The 16,507-nt window shown below is 43.6% G+C and overlaps 1 long non-coding RNA gene across 2 annotated transcripts in view; it reads left to right on the top strand.

Moving 5' to 3' along the window:
• Positions 1-3,165: 3,165 nt before the first annotated feature.
• LOC126101022 (uncharacterized) overlaps positions 3,166-16,507 on the top strand; it is a 107,137-nt gene continuing 93,795 nt past the window's right edge. Inside the window, exon 1 of one of the 2 annotated variants that reach the window (XR_007522245.1) lies at positions 3,166-3,294. This is a non-coding gene — a long non-coding RNA (uncharacterized LOC126101022). Of the gene's footprint in view, positions 3,295-4,390; positions 4,515-16,507 lie in introns of those variants that run through there. The other variant, XR_007522244.1, reaches the window with a different exon arrangement.

The following is a 16,507-nucleotide window of genomic DNA, read 5'->3' on the forward strand; positions in this document are numbered from 1 at the left end:
CGCAAGAAAACATCGCCGTTGTTGAGAAAATAGGTTCAAGACCACAATAAAACTACATTTAAGGACATTATCGTTTAAGTGCTTCACCAGTTGCATCCAAAATCAAACACAAGTAGGATAGAGACGAAAGAGTTTCGTCTCGATAGCCACTCCTCTCCTCTCTTTGGTAGAATAGCAAACGGGCATCTCTGTTTTACCATTCACTACTTCCATGTTAAAAATAAGAATCACTCGGCAGAGTTGGTCGTTCCCCATAAACATGATGAATTGAGTGCTGTGTGACTTGAAGTATTGAAAAGAAAATGATGGCAACTTGCATCTAAAAAAGTAGCCATGTTGAACAAAGGGTTGCCAGTGATCAGCTACACACGACTGTACGCTCACTTGTCAAGAAATCTCGAGAACGATTGTTTGGGATCATCGTGCTGCGTTACAAGAGACATTGAAGCACATCCAGTGTCGCCTGAAACGGACAGACCACTTGTGGTTTAACAAATTATTTGACGCATATTGGGCGTAGTGCGTCTTTAGAACGTCTTCAAACGAAGTATAAGGCAATGAGATCAGAAGCACACCATCCAATAATCATTAAGAGTAAGGATGTTGCGGTTGTTCCAAAAATACACATACCATACAGAATGTCTACATACAAAATACAATACTGAGAAAGGTCGTGAAATGGGTTAGCACGTTGGACCTACATTTTCTGAAGTACAATGTTTCAAATCTATGTCCGGTCATCCTGATTTATGTTTTCTGTGGTTTTCCTAAAGCAGTCCAGGAAAATATCGAGATGGTCCCTTTGAAAGGGCACGGCCAGTTTCCTTACCCATTCTTGAAAGAATCAGAGCTTGTGCTCCATTTTCAATGACCTTCTTGTCTGCCGTACTGTGTACCCACTTGTTCCTTCTTTTTTGTTTTTACAAAGTATGGTATCACACTCATAACTTTTCAACATATGTGCTCAACCAACAGTGAATCGCCGCGACAAATTATATCTATCGAAAATGTCTCCAGATGGTGTGGTTGTACGACAGTAGTGTAGTCTGTAGGATTTACAGAGTAGAGGAACAGATTGACACGAAACGGTATTTCAGAATTACAAAGGAAATCCGGTAAGAGACTTAGTCGTTAAATTCAATGCAATTATTTACATTGAATGCGCAAGAACACAATGAACCAGTGTGCAAGAGGACTAAAGAAGGATAGGAGGGTAAGGGGTGGGAGTAGTATATTAGGAAGGTAACTAAAAGAGTCGTGATTTATATAGGTAAGAACCAGTAACGCTAAGCCCAAATATATTTAAGGTGTCTCTCCTAAGAGTCACCAGGTGCATTTTCTCTGGTTTTACAGCAGGTATTTGCAGTTTTGATTTGGAAACGAATAGCTCGAGTCAGCCCAAACAAATGCTGCTCATCACGTCTTTCAGGCGACGTTCGGAATCGATAGAAAGCGTCGGTTTGCTTCTCTTTACAAGTAAAATGATTTTTGAAGTGGAATTTTACGTGCCTTTTTGACAGAGCGATCCCAGACTAGTCCAGAGCGACATTCGTTTTATCGATACATACTAAGAGGAACAGCAAAACACGAAGAATAACCAGTACCCCAGCAGCAACACCACCACCTTGGCCAGCGCTGACTGCTATCGCCATCCAGAAGCGTGCTGCGTTGTCGCTGTAGGAATACCGGCTATTCCTCGTGTTTTACTGTTTCTGCTAATACATATCGGTAAAACGAATATCGGACTAGACTAATCCGGTAGCTCTCTATCCAATGGGTACGTAATATTCCGGTTTAAAAGTCACTTTGTTCAAAAAAGGAAACGAACCGACGCATTCCATTGAGACTGGGAGTCAAATGAAACATCTGATGAGCAGTATTTGATTGGACTGACACCAGCTAACCACTGCAGAAACAAGATTGTAAATATCTGTTGGCACAACAGAGAAAGTCCATGTGACGATTGTTAGGAGAAACTTCTTGTATATGTAGCTACCCACTCAGCGGTGATATAAGAACCTGTGTTCATTTCTATCAAGGTCGCAGGCTTCCTACGTCGCTTTAAGTTGCAGCTTCACACCCCAGTTACTTCCCGCAAATTGTGGTACACCACAGTCGAATCGTCCTCCTGCCAGCACCAATCTCAACCATGTGATTACTTCCTGTTGTAAAATCGCCAGCTGTAAATAAGATTCACCTGCACTGAAAAATTTTTACGCCAGAATTTGGAAAAAAGTGAGGAAAGAAATTGTATTTCCAGAAAGATTCACAGGATTAAAAAAGCATAATTATAGCGTATTGGTTAAAAACAGTCTTGGTTGCAATTTAAGTTTTTTATTTTTCAACGACGCGTTTCGCCCTATTTAGGCATCTTCAGGTTATCTTTTCTAGATGGACGCGAGAGGCACCAAGATCTGCATAAGGCGTTCCCGTTCACAGGAGCGAGTAACAGAGTAAGATGGGGGCTCAGGTGGTAAGCATTATGCCTCTCGCGTCCATCTAGAAAAGATAACCTGAAGATGCCTAAATAAGGCGAAACGCGTCGTTGAAAAATAAAAAACTAAAAAAAAAACTAAAATTGCAACCAAGACTGTTTTGCTGTGTGCCACATATGGATTGGAAGAATTTCTATAATCATTGAGCCGGCCGCGGTGGCCGTGCGGTTCTGGCGCTGTAGTCCGGAACCGCGGGACTGCTACGGTCGCAAGTTCGAATCCTGCCTCGGGCATGGGTGTGTGATGTCCTTAGGTTAGTTACGTTTAAGTAGTTCTAAGTTCTAGGGGACTTATGACCTAAGATGTTGAGTCCCATAGTGCTCAGAGCCATTTGAACCATTTTTTTTTATAATCATTGAGTTTCGTGCCTAGTGCAGTGAGAATCTGTAGTGTTCAGAGTCATTTTGTCGTTTTCTTTTTGTTCATTTCATAATTGTTCTATCGAGTCTCGTACGACGTTTCTGCCTATATGGTGCCAGGATACTGGCGATGGCGCGATGCACGTGCGCAACCGGCTTTCGCAAGCGAGCGTACGTGCCCCCCACGCGGTCCTGGCGGGGTCGCCAGATAGCGCTTGGCGGCGCTAGCGCTAGGCGGCAGCGTCCGCGGCGCCAGATAGCATCGCGGCGAGCGGGCGCGCTGCATTCGCGGCACGCTCCGCGGAGGCGCCCGAATAAGGGAAGCGCGGGCGGCCAGATAGCGAGAGAGCAGAAGCCCGGAGCCCAGGGCCCAGCGCACCGCAGCACGCCACGGCCGCGGCGTGCCCGCCTGCAGCCAGCCGCCAGCAGCCGCTTTTCATGTAAGGAAATGCGCAATTACGCCATTCAGCGCGCGTGTTTTATTGTGTGAGCATTGTGCGGGCCGCTCCTCCCCTTTCTTCCCTTTTCCCTCCCCGCCCCCTCCCCTACCCCTCCCACCCGCCGGGGCTAATCAGGAGGCCTCGTGGAGGCGCGGGGCGGGTCGGGTGGATTTTTTTAAACAGTGCGGGGCCGGGAACCTCCTTCACATGCGATGATGTCGCGCGCGGTCCGCCATACAAGCCGCGCATTCTGTTCCCGTCGCAGAGGATACGCGAGCGCTTATTTCATCCCGCCGTGAGTAATTGACAATTTTGTCCGCGGGCGCGGAGTGGGTGGAGTTGTGACGCCGCTGCACAGCTGACAGGTAATCGTTTGTGCGCGGTGCTCGCGCGTAACGTACGCCGGTGGTACACCGCAATTACTAAACGACGACAAGTAATCATAATTCAGGTACAGACGGTATCGCATTCACCTTTACGTACGGCTTTCCTCCTTTCCAAACAGGCTATTCAATGCCGGCAGTATAAATTCTGCGTGGATCAAAACACACGTTTTTCGAACTGCGCTGTTACCAGCCGTTAAAAAAATTGATAAAGGAGAATCTTGTAGTTCTTTGCTTATGGTAACAGCATACCACGCCAAGTTACAATAATAATGAGTTAGGCACGAGGACGTATAGAGTGGCCTTTTCAGGCTTTTTTTTATCATGGTTAAACAGGATAATGAGGCCGAAGACTATACCTCCAAGGGAATAAAATTGGCAGTACCTTGGAAATCGCTATTACCTTTGAGATGCGCTGAACTTTTTGAGAGCGAAAAATAATAACTCGTAAAAAGCAAAATTACAGATAGAGGGATAAAAGTCGCTACATAACTCGCAAACTAAAGTAGAAAAGTTTGAAAAGGCATGTTACCTTCACGAATTACTGGAGACTGTTTCTCTCACTCCCTCTCCCCCCCCCCCTCCTCCCCCCCCCTCCTCCCCCCCCCCCTACACACACACATACATACAGCGTGTTCTTCCTAAGATCCGCAAGGCGCATTTTCTCTGGTGTTTCGACAGATATTTTGCATTTTCGTTTTTCAGTGCTCAGCTGGAGTCACCTCGGACAAATACTGCTCATCACGTGTAGGTGCAAAGCAAAACGAGGGTGAACCAGAACTCTACCGACAAACTTTCAGAGGTGATGGTATGGAGAAAAGCACGCAAAAAATATTGGTAAACACGGCATCTAAAATGCATATCTTAAGAGCTATGAGCATGCTTTCTGGATTGTTTCCATACGTACAAGCACACAGTTCCAGTGACTCCCCAAAAAGTTGCCAATGGCTAACTCAGCGCTTGACCCGAAAGTACACAAATTTCCCAGTGCAAGTGGATATCCCTGTTTGCTTCAACGTAAAATACTGAGGTCATTATATCTGATTACAATATGTTATGACGTAAACTGGGAGCAGACCTTTGTTGAAGTGCCACCTCACAAACCGCTCTCTGTTATCTTCCAACAAACTGACCAACAGAAATAGAATTCGCACATTTAAGTTCTGTTTGTGTAAAATCAGCTAGACTGACGGATAGGCATTGCCCATATATTCAGCATGCCATTGTCTGGTGAATTTGTGTGTGTTGTATTTTTGTACAAGATCAGCATATAGTTCATGTTCGTCACCATAGCTCGAGCACATGAAGTGTGTGGTTGTCTGTGAGGGCAGCACTGTGCCACTTGCTGTTTTCTGAGAGACACGTGTGGAGGTATTCGTAGACTCAGGAAGCACGGATTCCGGACAGCTGAGGGTACCCTATATTTGTACAGTGCATATTATTCTCTTCTTCGTGCAAGAAATAAAAAATAATGAAGACCAACACAACTCATGTAACTGAAGTAGTTCTACAACGTACCGTTGCCCTTTCCGTTCATACATCGATTGTTTGCTGTCCTCTGTCGCCGACTGTTCAGGGTGTCTATAAATTTTATTCAGCTCTTATGAATGTAACATCTGTACGCAAAGTGGACTCTACTGGAAATTTATGTTGCATTCACGATCTGTACTAGCAACGTATTTGTGAAATCAAATTCTCCGTTCTTTGGTTGTCCTTGTGAAAAATTAACTCACGGCTACACGGACAGCAATCAACTATCACATGAATCGCTTGAGAAAAATGCCGGGATGAAGGACACGGCCAGGTACTTCGCACACTTCCTAATCACAGCTTGTGTTCCGTCTCTAATGACGTCGTTGTCGACAGGACGTTAAACCCCCATTTGAGCTGCCGCCAGAGCTACAGCCTCTCTTACTATTTCACTGCAGCCTTGCGTGTAGCAAGTATCCGGTAAGAGATTTTTACGACGACCATCACACTAATTCAGTCTTTCAACACTACTGTGGTGTCACCGCCAGACACCACACTTGCTAGGTGGTAGCTTTTAAATCGGCCGCGGTCCGCTAGTATACGACGGACCCGCGTGTCGCCACTGTCAGTAATTGCAGACCGAGCGCCACCACACGGCAGGTCTAGAGAGACGTACTAGCACTCGCCCCAGTTGTACAGCCGACGTTGCTAGCCATGGTTCACTGAGAATTACGCTCTCATTTGCCGAGACGATAGTTAGCATAGCCTTCAGCTACATTTGCTACGACCTAGCAAGGCGCCGTATTCAATTGCTATAATACTTCTGTATCATCAAGAGCAATGTTCTACAAATGTGGATTAAAGTTAAGTATTCCAGAAGCTACGTACTTTTCTTTATAGCATTCATTATGTATCCTGTTTCAGACCTCACGCCAGCCTGCGTGAGCTTATAGCGTGCATTTCGGCCTCCTCTAAAAACAGTGTTGGCAATTCTGCCGACACTTCAACTACTATAAAATATTTACCTTCATAATTCTGTAAGTGTAATGTGACTTCTCCGCCATCATGCGTAAGTGTATTTCGTTATTTTATTGATTTATTCATTCTTTTAACCATGAAAAATTGCTTCAAATGACGATTCGAGGTTCACTTCGTTTACGGTCGTTAAAAAGAACAGTGTCCGATGCCTCTTTCATTAACTTGTATCCCCGATTTCTGTTGGCGACAACAGATGTATAAATTGTTTGATAATACTGTCGACTTCATCAGTGTTTCGATGTACATCTGCTCTCCAAAAGTGAGGACTTGGCGAGCCGCAGAGTGTAGAAATTGGACCAATTTCATTTAACATGGTCCCTATTCGCGTGGTAATGACGACGAAACTCAGGCCGTAGGCACGTATCTCTCCAATTTTACTCTCATGTTCGCTGAACGAGCTCGTCACAGCTGGAGCAAATACCTTTCCTTGGCCCATCTTAGTGTATTTACTATGAGAAATTTAAGAGTAAGCTATCCTGTTACCTATACACTGTCTGACAAAAAAAAGATAAGCACCCATATGACATCGTCGGATGTCAATGTAATTGGCACTCGTACCTACCAGCAGTGGATTTGTAAATGATTAGAATTATAATTCTCTGTGACAGTTAGAACTACCACAACAGTGCATTAGTGTTGTTTTTGTTTATGTTGTTTCAAGTACTGGTCGGGTATAAAGGGGCGTGAACAGCTACAGACGTATGACAAAGCTCTATTCCCTACTAAACCCCAGTTCGACTCTGTGGAGTAACATTGTACCTGACCCTTATACGACCTGTTATAGAATACGCTATTGCGGTGTAGGGGCAAAGCAGCCAATAAACATATTGACGCACTGCACCGGGTACAAAACAAAGCTTCATGCCTTGCATTGCGTCTCCCAGAGCGAGAACAGAACACCAGAGAATTGGAGATGACAGGCGTACCACTTCTTGGTGATAGATTTAGAAAGACTGTTCGCCAATTCTAAGCACTGGCGCAGCAGTTAGAGAATGGGTTTACCGCCAAACTGGACAACCAGGTCCACTGGCGACCGACCTCTCGTTGGCCGGACCTGGTACTCGAGCAGAAATTCTGTGGCAAATAGCAAGAGCAGTTGTAGAAAAATTGGATGGCAAGAGCAGACAAACAATAACCTTGAAGTCTAAATCTCCCAATCCCAGAGTATATGTAAGCTAGGCATCATGAATGCTCAAATTATGAAAACAGGTTCAGAGACTTTCAGACGTCAATGTGTGTGTGTGTGCGTGTGCCCGTGTGTGTGTGTGTGTATGTGTGTGTGTGTGTGTGTCAGACGTTGAGTATAGCAGCGAACGACGAGGAGATTCCGCGTACTCTCCTGAGAGAGCGTTATCAGCACCTTACAGAGTTTGAAAGGCCCCTCATTGTTGGTCTCCATTTCGCTGGTCTGTCAAATTGTGCAGCATCCAGATTTTTCGGTCATTTGGATGCGACAGTGGTCCGATACTGGACTGCATACTCGTCATCAAGGTTTCGGTCGACTACGTCTGACTCCCATAACGGAGTATCGCCGTATTGAACACCAAGCATATCGTAACCGCAAATCTGCGCCTGCCATCAGAGAACAAGAAATAGACTCATCTTAACATTTTGTGTCAATGCATACCATTGTCTGGATATTAGCAGCTGCCGGACAAGTGAATCACCGTCCCATTCGGAGACTGCCCTTAACATCACAACACAAACGGCTGCGTTTGGAATGGTGCCGTGTCCGGGAACCACGGACTGTTTACGAATGACGTCGCATTGTGTCCAAAGGTAAATTGCGGCTCTACACTGCCCCGGATGACCATAGTCGGCGGGTATGTTGGCGACCTGGGGAGAGATCTCATTATTCTAATGTTTTTGGCGAGGCACACTGGTGTTCTTCGTGGCGTCTTGGCGCAGGGAGCTGTCGGGCATGACTTCAGGTCACGGCTGCGGGACTCTTAGGCTGCAACAGAATGTCACGGACACCCTACGTTCTAATGCGTTCCTTCTCATGCGACAGTATCGTGGTGCCATTTTTCAGCAGAACAATACTCGTCCACCCAGCGCAAGTATCTCTATGAACTCTTAGCGTGATGTTTATGTACTCTCTAAACCAAGAAAACACCCAGATCTGTTCCCGATACAGTACTTCTAATGTGTCTCGGACATTTTATTTCGACTAGTGTATTTCCATACAATTTTATGGCGGTATATTTCAAGTCGTCTGTGGCAAGGTTATTGTCACTAGATGATACTGCAAATAATTTTCACTTCTAGTAGTGTATTTCCGAATTTCTGTACTGATTTCAAACGTAAGCTCGCTGCTAAGGCAAACTACATCCGCTGATAAATGTTCAGTAAGGGTTTGCTTAATATTTGCAACTCCGACGTCAACCCCGTTATCCACTATACCAAAGACCAATTACAGCAGGTGTTTGCCGCTGTATAAGATACAGTGGCCTTATGACATCCTTCCCAGCCGCACAAGTGTATGCATCCAGCCCAGAGCGCATGCAGTGCCATACTGACAAGTGTACTCATACAACCAAGTTATTTCTGTGTTGGACGCGATGTAGTAATCACTGAAATAACATCACGTACACTCTCTACTCACGAAGTTTTATTTTGTTTCGTCCTCATCATCTGAGTGCTATAGATGTTTTGTCAGGTAGTGTAACAATTTTATTGTGACTTATCCGGCCTAAATTTCTAGGTAATTACTGTTGATTCAAAATGATCCTATGTAGCCGAAAGCAGGCACGGCTGTACAGACATAAGTAAACCGCCGTTATGCGTCTTGTAGAAAGAATGACTCCACAGATGTCAAGAACTACCATCTAAACTTCTCTTACACCGCATTCCAAACTTTTTCTGAAGTTGACGTAATCACGCATAATCACACATTTGTGAAGGAATGGGATAATCGCAAATATGATTTCAAAAGACTAGCCTTCTCATTCACTGTGGCATTTGGGTTTGGTTTAGTTCCTGCCTATGAAAAACAATCCAAACCATTCACTAGGCTGTAGGTAAGTAATTCGCAGAGGAACATCAGTTCATCAGCGCTGGAAAATATTACAGGATTTGGGCCGAAGTATCGAACATGCGGGCGTTACAGCTCTCTCTCTCTCTCTCTTTTGATCCAGCAGGCAGACTTAATCGATTCTGACGCGATTAAGCGTTATTAACTCGTTTTTCACAAATATGTTAACGTTGGATACTGAAAAAAGGAAACACCTGCACACTCTTCTCTTTAGGATTTGCAGCGTCACAAATTCCCCACCTTAGATTAACATAGTACGTCAACCAGAAATACGAATAGTAAACATTCCGACAAGCATTTTCATGACACACTAAAACTAAACACTATCCACTATACCTTGAAAACTGTTCAGGTCCTTCCACTCTTCCCCTAAGAATAACTCACAATTTGGAAGAGATAGAAATCAGCAAGTAAAGATGTTTTACGTACTTTAATTTATTTATTTAATACGGATCAATCGATTTAGATAGCCTTTCACGTGGGAGAAAAGTGCACATTCCGCAAAATAAGGTGACTCGAATTATATCTGGGTCCCATGGTACACACTATGCACACAGCTGGAAATATTAACCAAATCCTCACTGACCATTCATCAATGGATGTAATTTCTATTAACAGTCAATTTACGTTTGAAATCAATACAGAAATTCGCAAATACGCTACTAGAAGTAAAAATTGTGTGCACTATCATGTAGCGTCAATGACATGCCACAGATAGGAGTGAAATGCACAGCAATAAAATTCTTCGGCAGTCCTTTCGCCGAAATAAAATGTCGGAGACTCATTACAGTTTTTTCAAAGTGTAGATTAAAACTGTTTTACCTTAATAGCTCATTGGATACTGAAGAGACATTGTTGAACAGAAATAAGTAGTCGAGTAGAAATGTGTTTAAAAACTATTTTTCAACCCATAGTTCCACATTTTTAACTTACTTGACTAAAACTATTTTGATAGGTAACAGACAACGAGCCGACAATTTTCCGTCGGAATTCTCAGTACAACAAAACACTGACTGATACAGACTAAGAATTTTCATTCTCAGTTAAGTTCAGTCTAGAAGAACTTGAGACAAACAATGTGCGGTGGCTTTTTGGTAAATAGGAGGAGACGACAGTCACACAGGTTAGCTGCGGAATGCCGCATTCTGACCTGTTTACTAGGTAATGCACTGTGCAATATGTTCTAGAGCAAACAAGTTGAAAGCTTGTATGACAGACAGAAATAATATCATCCAAACGTTCAAGAATGAAAGTTTCTGTTACTGTTTGGATAAACACTTGTGATGCGTTGGTCCGAAACTGTAACCTGTAGAGCTAAGCTTTCTCACGTGATCTGTCCGACTCACTAGGGAAGTAAACGGGAAAGGCAGAGATCCGATTGTTTGGCTGCTTGATTGGTTGGTTAACGGACGACACAGCGAGGTCAACAGCACCTCGGTCAAGAGGTAGTTCATCTGGAGTTAGGGACGTCCGTCACAATGTGATCGGATTATGAAAATATGTAGGACTGGAAAACCTAGACCTGGAAACCAATGTTTGTTCCATAATTGATAACAAATTTAAGGAGAAAACCCGGGCTGGTAGATGGATCAGGGCAGGCGAGAGAACCCCCACAGTTAGCCGATCTTCCCCCATACTTCCGATAATTTAATTAAGGGCGAATACACTTTCAGGGTAAAGAACGGTAGCAGCAAAGATTGGTAGCGTTAGGAGTGAGGAAGCTAAAAACGTGTTGCGGAGAGTTCTAGTTGAGTTACTACGTAGGTGTCAGAGAGTTGTTCTTCATTTCCCTCTGGATACCTGGAAGCAGAAGGCCGTGTACACACTGCCGTCCTTGACGTCCGGTGGGCAGCAAGTACGAGGGTTGGGACTTAAATAGTGGCAACTATTTATTCACAACCGATACAAAAGAGTGGAGCGGTCTATTGAATGTCGAAACTCTGGAAAAGTTCTGAAGCGAATGGTTCAAATGGCTCTGAGCACTATGGGACTTAACTTGTGAGGTCATCAGTCCCCTAGAACTTAGAACTACTTAAACCTAACTAACCTAAGGACATTACACACATCCATGCCCAACGCAGGATTCGAACCTGCGACCGTAGCGGTCGCACGGTTTCAGACTGTAGCGCCTAGAACAGCTCGGCCACTCCGGACGGCTGAAGCGAATGCCACGAAGTGATTCCTTCATCTTCGGAATCAAATCAAAGTCACAAGGACATATAATTACAAACAAATATCTAGAGAGGCATTACTTGTACCGTACTTAACTAAGCGCCTTGTTAGAGGTTGCTACCTATCAGCTGAAGGCTATGCTGCATTCCTAGTTGACGACGCGAACAAGAGCTCGCTAGATACTTGTCACAAACCGCGGAGCGGCTCTACTCGCGGGTCCAGCGATATCTATTACCGACCACGGTCGATATCTGCAACACCTAACAAGTGTGGCGTCGAACGTTGATACCACAACACCCACATGCCGTAACACCACCGCCTCCATATTTCTCTGTTGGCACTACATATGATGGCGAGTAACGTTCTCCAGACATTCACCAAACCCAAACGCTTCCATCAGATTGCCAAAGGGTCTATCGTGATTCACCACTGCGGATCTCTCGTGTAAAGTTGTCTACTGTCCGGGGGCATCGCTCTTTAGACCATCTCAAGTGTCGCTTAGGAGTGACTACAGAAATGTGTGGCTTATCGTATCCCATTCCTTTTTTCTCCAGACGTGCAGTTACTGTGTTACCTGCATTGCTGATAGCACTTTGGAGCTCAAGTGATTCCTTCCTTTACTGTGCTCGATGGGTCAATCAGTCAGACTATGATGTCTGCCTGTTGATGGTAAGCTGTTGTTGTTTGAAATTTCCAGTTCACAGTCATATCATCAGCACTTGACTCAGGCAGCAGTAGAGGGATTGAAATATCCATGATGAATCTGTCATACTGATGGCATCCAATGACAATCCCCGTTCAAAGTCAATGACCGATCCACCGTGCTGTTACATTCTCTCTGCTGACAACACCATACTCTTCGTTTCCTTTTATACTGACGACCCAGCCTCCAGTGGCGTCTAGTGGCCAGTTACGCTTTACACACAGACGTCACATAATATGCACGTACTTTACCTTTTGGAAACGATTTTTCTTAACTCATCTGCCTTCTGACTGCTTTGGTGCTGCGCGCCACGAATTAACCTCTAGCCACTTCATCTTTCTGCTGAATGTATTTCAATCTCCGTCTTACAAACCGTTTTAACTCCTACAGTTTATTTCCTGATGTCGTAACACATATACTATTATCCTGCCCCTTCTTCTTATCACTGTTTCCCTTACCCTGCTTCCTTCGCCGATTCTTCCGTAGCACGATTCTCTTCTGTATAGTTTTTCCCCAGTCCACGATTCACTGCCATGTAAAGCTGTGCTCCAGTCGTACATTCTCAGAAATTTAATCTTCAAATTAAGGTCTGTGTCAGATGTCAGTAGACTTCCCCTGGCCAGAAATGCCTTCTTCGTCCGTGCTAGTCTGCTTTTTCTGTCCTCCTTGCTTCGCCCGTCATGGCTTATTTGGTTTCAAAAGTAGGAGAATTCTTTAACTTCGACTGTTTCATGACCACCAATTTTGACGTTAATATTCTCGTTATTCTCATTTCTGCTACTTCACATTACTTTTGTCTTTTTCCGCTTAACTCTCAATCAGTATTCTGCACTCATTAGATTGTTCATTCCATTCAGTAGATTCTGTAATTCTTCTGCACTTTCACTTTCTTCTTTTTCCAGTCTTTTTGTTCCCTCTTGGTTTTAATACATATAGTCTTTCTCTATAGCTTCCCCTATTTTTCTCAAATTTTCGCACATCTTGCACAATTTCACATTGTCGAACGCTATTTCTATATTGTCTAATCCTATGAGTGTATTTGGATTTTTCTTCAGTCTTGCTTCCACAATCAAATGCAAAGTCAGAACTGCTTCTATGGCACCTTCAGCTTTCCTAAAGCAAAACTGATAGATCCTCAACTTTCTTTTCTATTCTTCTATATATTATTCTTATTAGCATCTGGAATGCATGAGATATTGAATTGACTGCTTCAGTTTTCACTCGTATCTGCCGTCGCTATGGTCGGAATTGTGTGGATGTTACGTTTCCGAAGGTTTCATGGTACATCGCACGTCTCATAGATTCTACACACCCGTTCGGTTGCCGGTCGTCGGTCTATGTCTGTGTCTGTGGAACAAAGTACTCAACGCGGAACTGAGCGACATAATTAAAATAGTTATTTTATTCATCGAGGGATTTTCTGATGATGATGCCTCATCGTAATGCAATGAAATTAAATACAGTACTTAAAATTTTAGAAAGCGTTCTGGAGCACAGCGATCGGTATGAATGCTAAAAATCAGATAAAAACAGTCTCAATCGCGTTTTTTGACTTTTTATTTGGTATCTACCGGTTTCGGTCTTTCCTCAGACAATCTTCATGCTTTTCACCGGCATTATGGCCACTAGTGGCTGCAGCCGGAGCGAAATCCTTAGAAGTGATAACCTAAGGATCTCGCTCCGTCTGCCACCACCAGCAGCCATAGTGGCGGTGAGAGGCCTGAAGATGGTCTGAGGAAAAGGTCGAAACGGATGCTAACGAATAAAAAATCTGAAAACGCGGTCGGGACTGTTTCTATGTGATTTTTATAACTACGGTAGCTCAAAATGTACGGACAAACAGGAAATATGTATGTCGCTTTATGAGAAAAGAACTGATGGTCGGCCTGACATTTCTGAAGCAACCTTCTCGTCATTTCGCCAAAATCGTTTAGGAAAACCTCTCGAATATGAGGTCAACGTCTTAACAACTGTACTGCCTCATAATGTTGCTCTCTATTGTGCAAAGAGCTTTTTATTATACAAAATTCGCACGAGCAAACTTATAAAAAATAGTTTTGCAGCGTTTCTTCGCCTGGCTCTACTATATCATTGCACAGAACGCCTGGCAGCCGGTAGTGACTCCAGGATCACAAAAAAGTTGCTGTGGCTTTTACACAACCTTCATACCTCCACGATGAGTGAGATGTCGAGCTCACGAGAATGAGAAGATATTACTACCATGAGCTACAGATATTCGTTACAAAATTTTCTTGTGAAATGCATTATTTAGTGTATTGTAATATAACAAGGTGTTGTACTTTTCTCCTTTCGTGATTACCACTTTCGTGAGTTGTATTTGTCGTCTTCAATAGTGTATTGAGTATTACATACGAATTATTTTTAACTGTTTTTTAATACATGTAACTTAGTAATCTTCTTTCATTTTCTTGCGTAATTTATCGTTCAGAAAAATTTCTAAGAATAGGAGAGGAAAGAAAATTATTGGAAATCATAGGAATGAGGATAACATCTTGGCACGAATTTCTACTGCAAAGAAACTGCCTGCTACGAGTAGCCATGAACCATGAACCATGAACCATGGACCTTGCCGTTGGTGGGGAGGCTTGCGTGCCTCAGCGATACAGATGGCCGTACCGTAGGTGCAACCACAACGGAGGGGTATCTGTTGAGAGGCCAGACAAACGTGTGGTTCCTGAAGAGGGGCAGCAGCCTTTTCAGTAGTTGCAGGGGCAACAGTCTGGATGATTGACTGATCTGGCCTTGTAACATTAACCAAAACGGCCTTGCTGTGCTGGTACTGCGAACGGCTGAAAGCAAGGGGAAACTACAGCCGTAATTTTTCCCGAGGACATGCAGCTCTACTGTATGATTAAATGATGATGGCGTCCTCTTGGGTAAAATATTCCGGAGGTAAAATAGTCCCCCATTCGGATCTCCGGGCGGGGACTACTCAAGAGGACGTCGTTATCAGGAGAAAGAAAACTGGCGTTCTACGGATCGGAGCGTGGAATGTCAGATCACTTAATCGGGCAGGTAGGTTAGAAAATTTAAAAAGGGAGATGGATAGGTTAAAGTTAGATATAGTGGGAATTAGTGAAGTTCGGTGGCAGGAGGAACAAGACTTTTGGTCAGGTGATTACAGGGTTATAAATACAAAATCAAATAGGGGTAATGCAGGAGTAGGTTTAATAATGAATAAAAAAATAGGAGTGCGGGTTAGCTACTACAAACAGCATAGTGAACGCATTATTGTGGCCAAGATAGACACAAAGCCCATGCCTACTACAGTAGTACAAGTTTATATGCCAACTAGCTCTGCAGATGATGAAGAAATAGATGAAATGTATGACGAGATAAAAGAAATTATTCAGGTAGTGAAGGGAGACGAAAATTTAATAGTCATGGGTGACTGGAATTCGTCAGTAGGAAAAGGGAGAGAAGGAAACATAGTAGGTGAATATGGATTGGGGGGAAGGAATGAAAGAGGAAGCCGCCTTGTAGAATTTTGCACAGAGCATAACTTAATCATAGCTAACACTTGGTTCAAGAATCATGAAAGGAGGCTGTATACGTGGAAGAAGCCTGGAGATACTGACAGGTTTCAGATAGATTATATAATGGTAAGACAGAGATTTAGGAACCAGGTTTTAAATTGTAAGACATTTCCTGGGGCAGATGTAGATTCTGACCACAATCTATTGGTTATGAACTGCAGATTGAAACTGAAGAAACTGCAAAAAGGTGGGAATTTAAAGAGATGGGACCTGGATAAACTGAAAGAACCAGAGGTTGTAGAGAGTTTCAGGGAGAGCATTAGGGAACAATTGACAGGAATGGGGGAAAGAAATACAGTAGAAGAAGAATGGGTAGCTCTGAGGGATGAAGTGGTGAAGGCAGCAGACGATCAAGTAGGTAAAAAGACGCGGGCTAATAGAAATCCTTGGGTAACAGAAGAAATATTGCATTTAATTGATGAAAGGAGAAAATATAAAAATGCAGTAAATGAAGCAGGCAAAAAGGAATACAAACGTCTCAAAAATGAAATCGACAGGAAGTGCAAAATGGCTAAGCAGGGATGGCTAGAGGACAAATGTAAGGATGTAGAGGCTTGTCTCACTAGGGGTAAGATAGATACTGCCTACAGGAAAATTAAAGAGACCTTTGGAGAGAAGAGAACCACTTGTATGAATATCAAGAGCTCAGATGGCAACCCAGTTGTAAGCAAAGAAGGGAAAGCAGAAAGGTGGAAGGAGTATATAGAGGGTTTATACAAGGGCGATGTACTTCAGGACAATATTATGGAAATGGAAGAGGATGTAGATGAAAATGAAATGGGAGATAAGATACTGCGTGAAGAGTTTGACAGAGCACTGAAAGACCTGAGTCGAAACAAGGCCCCGGGAGTAGACA

This window comes from Schistocerca cancellata, chromosome 9 (assembly GCF_023864275.1).
Source record: "Schistocerca cancellata isolate TAMUIC-IGC-003103 chromosome 9, iqSchCanc2.1, whole genome shotgun sequence".
NCBI lineage: Eukaryota > Metazoa > Arthropoda > Insecta > Orthoptera > Acrididae > Schistocerca > Schistocerca cancellata.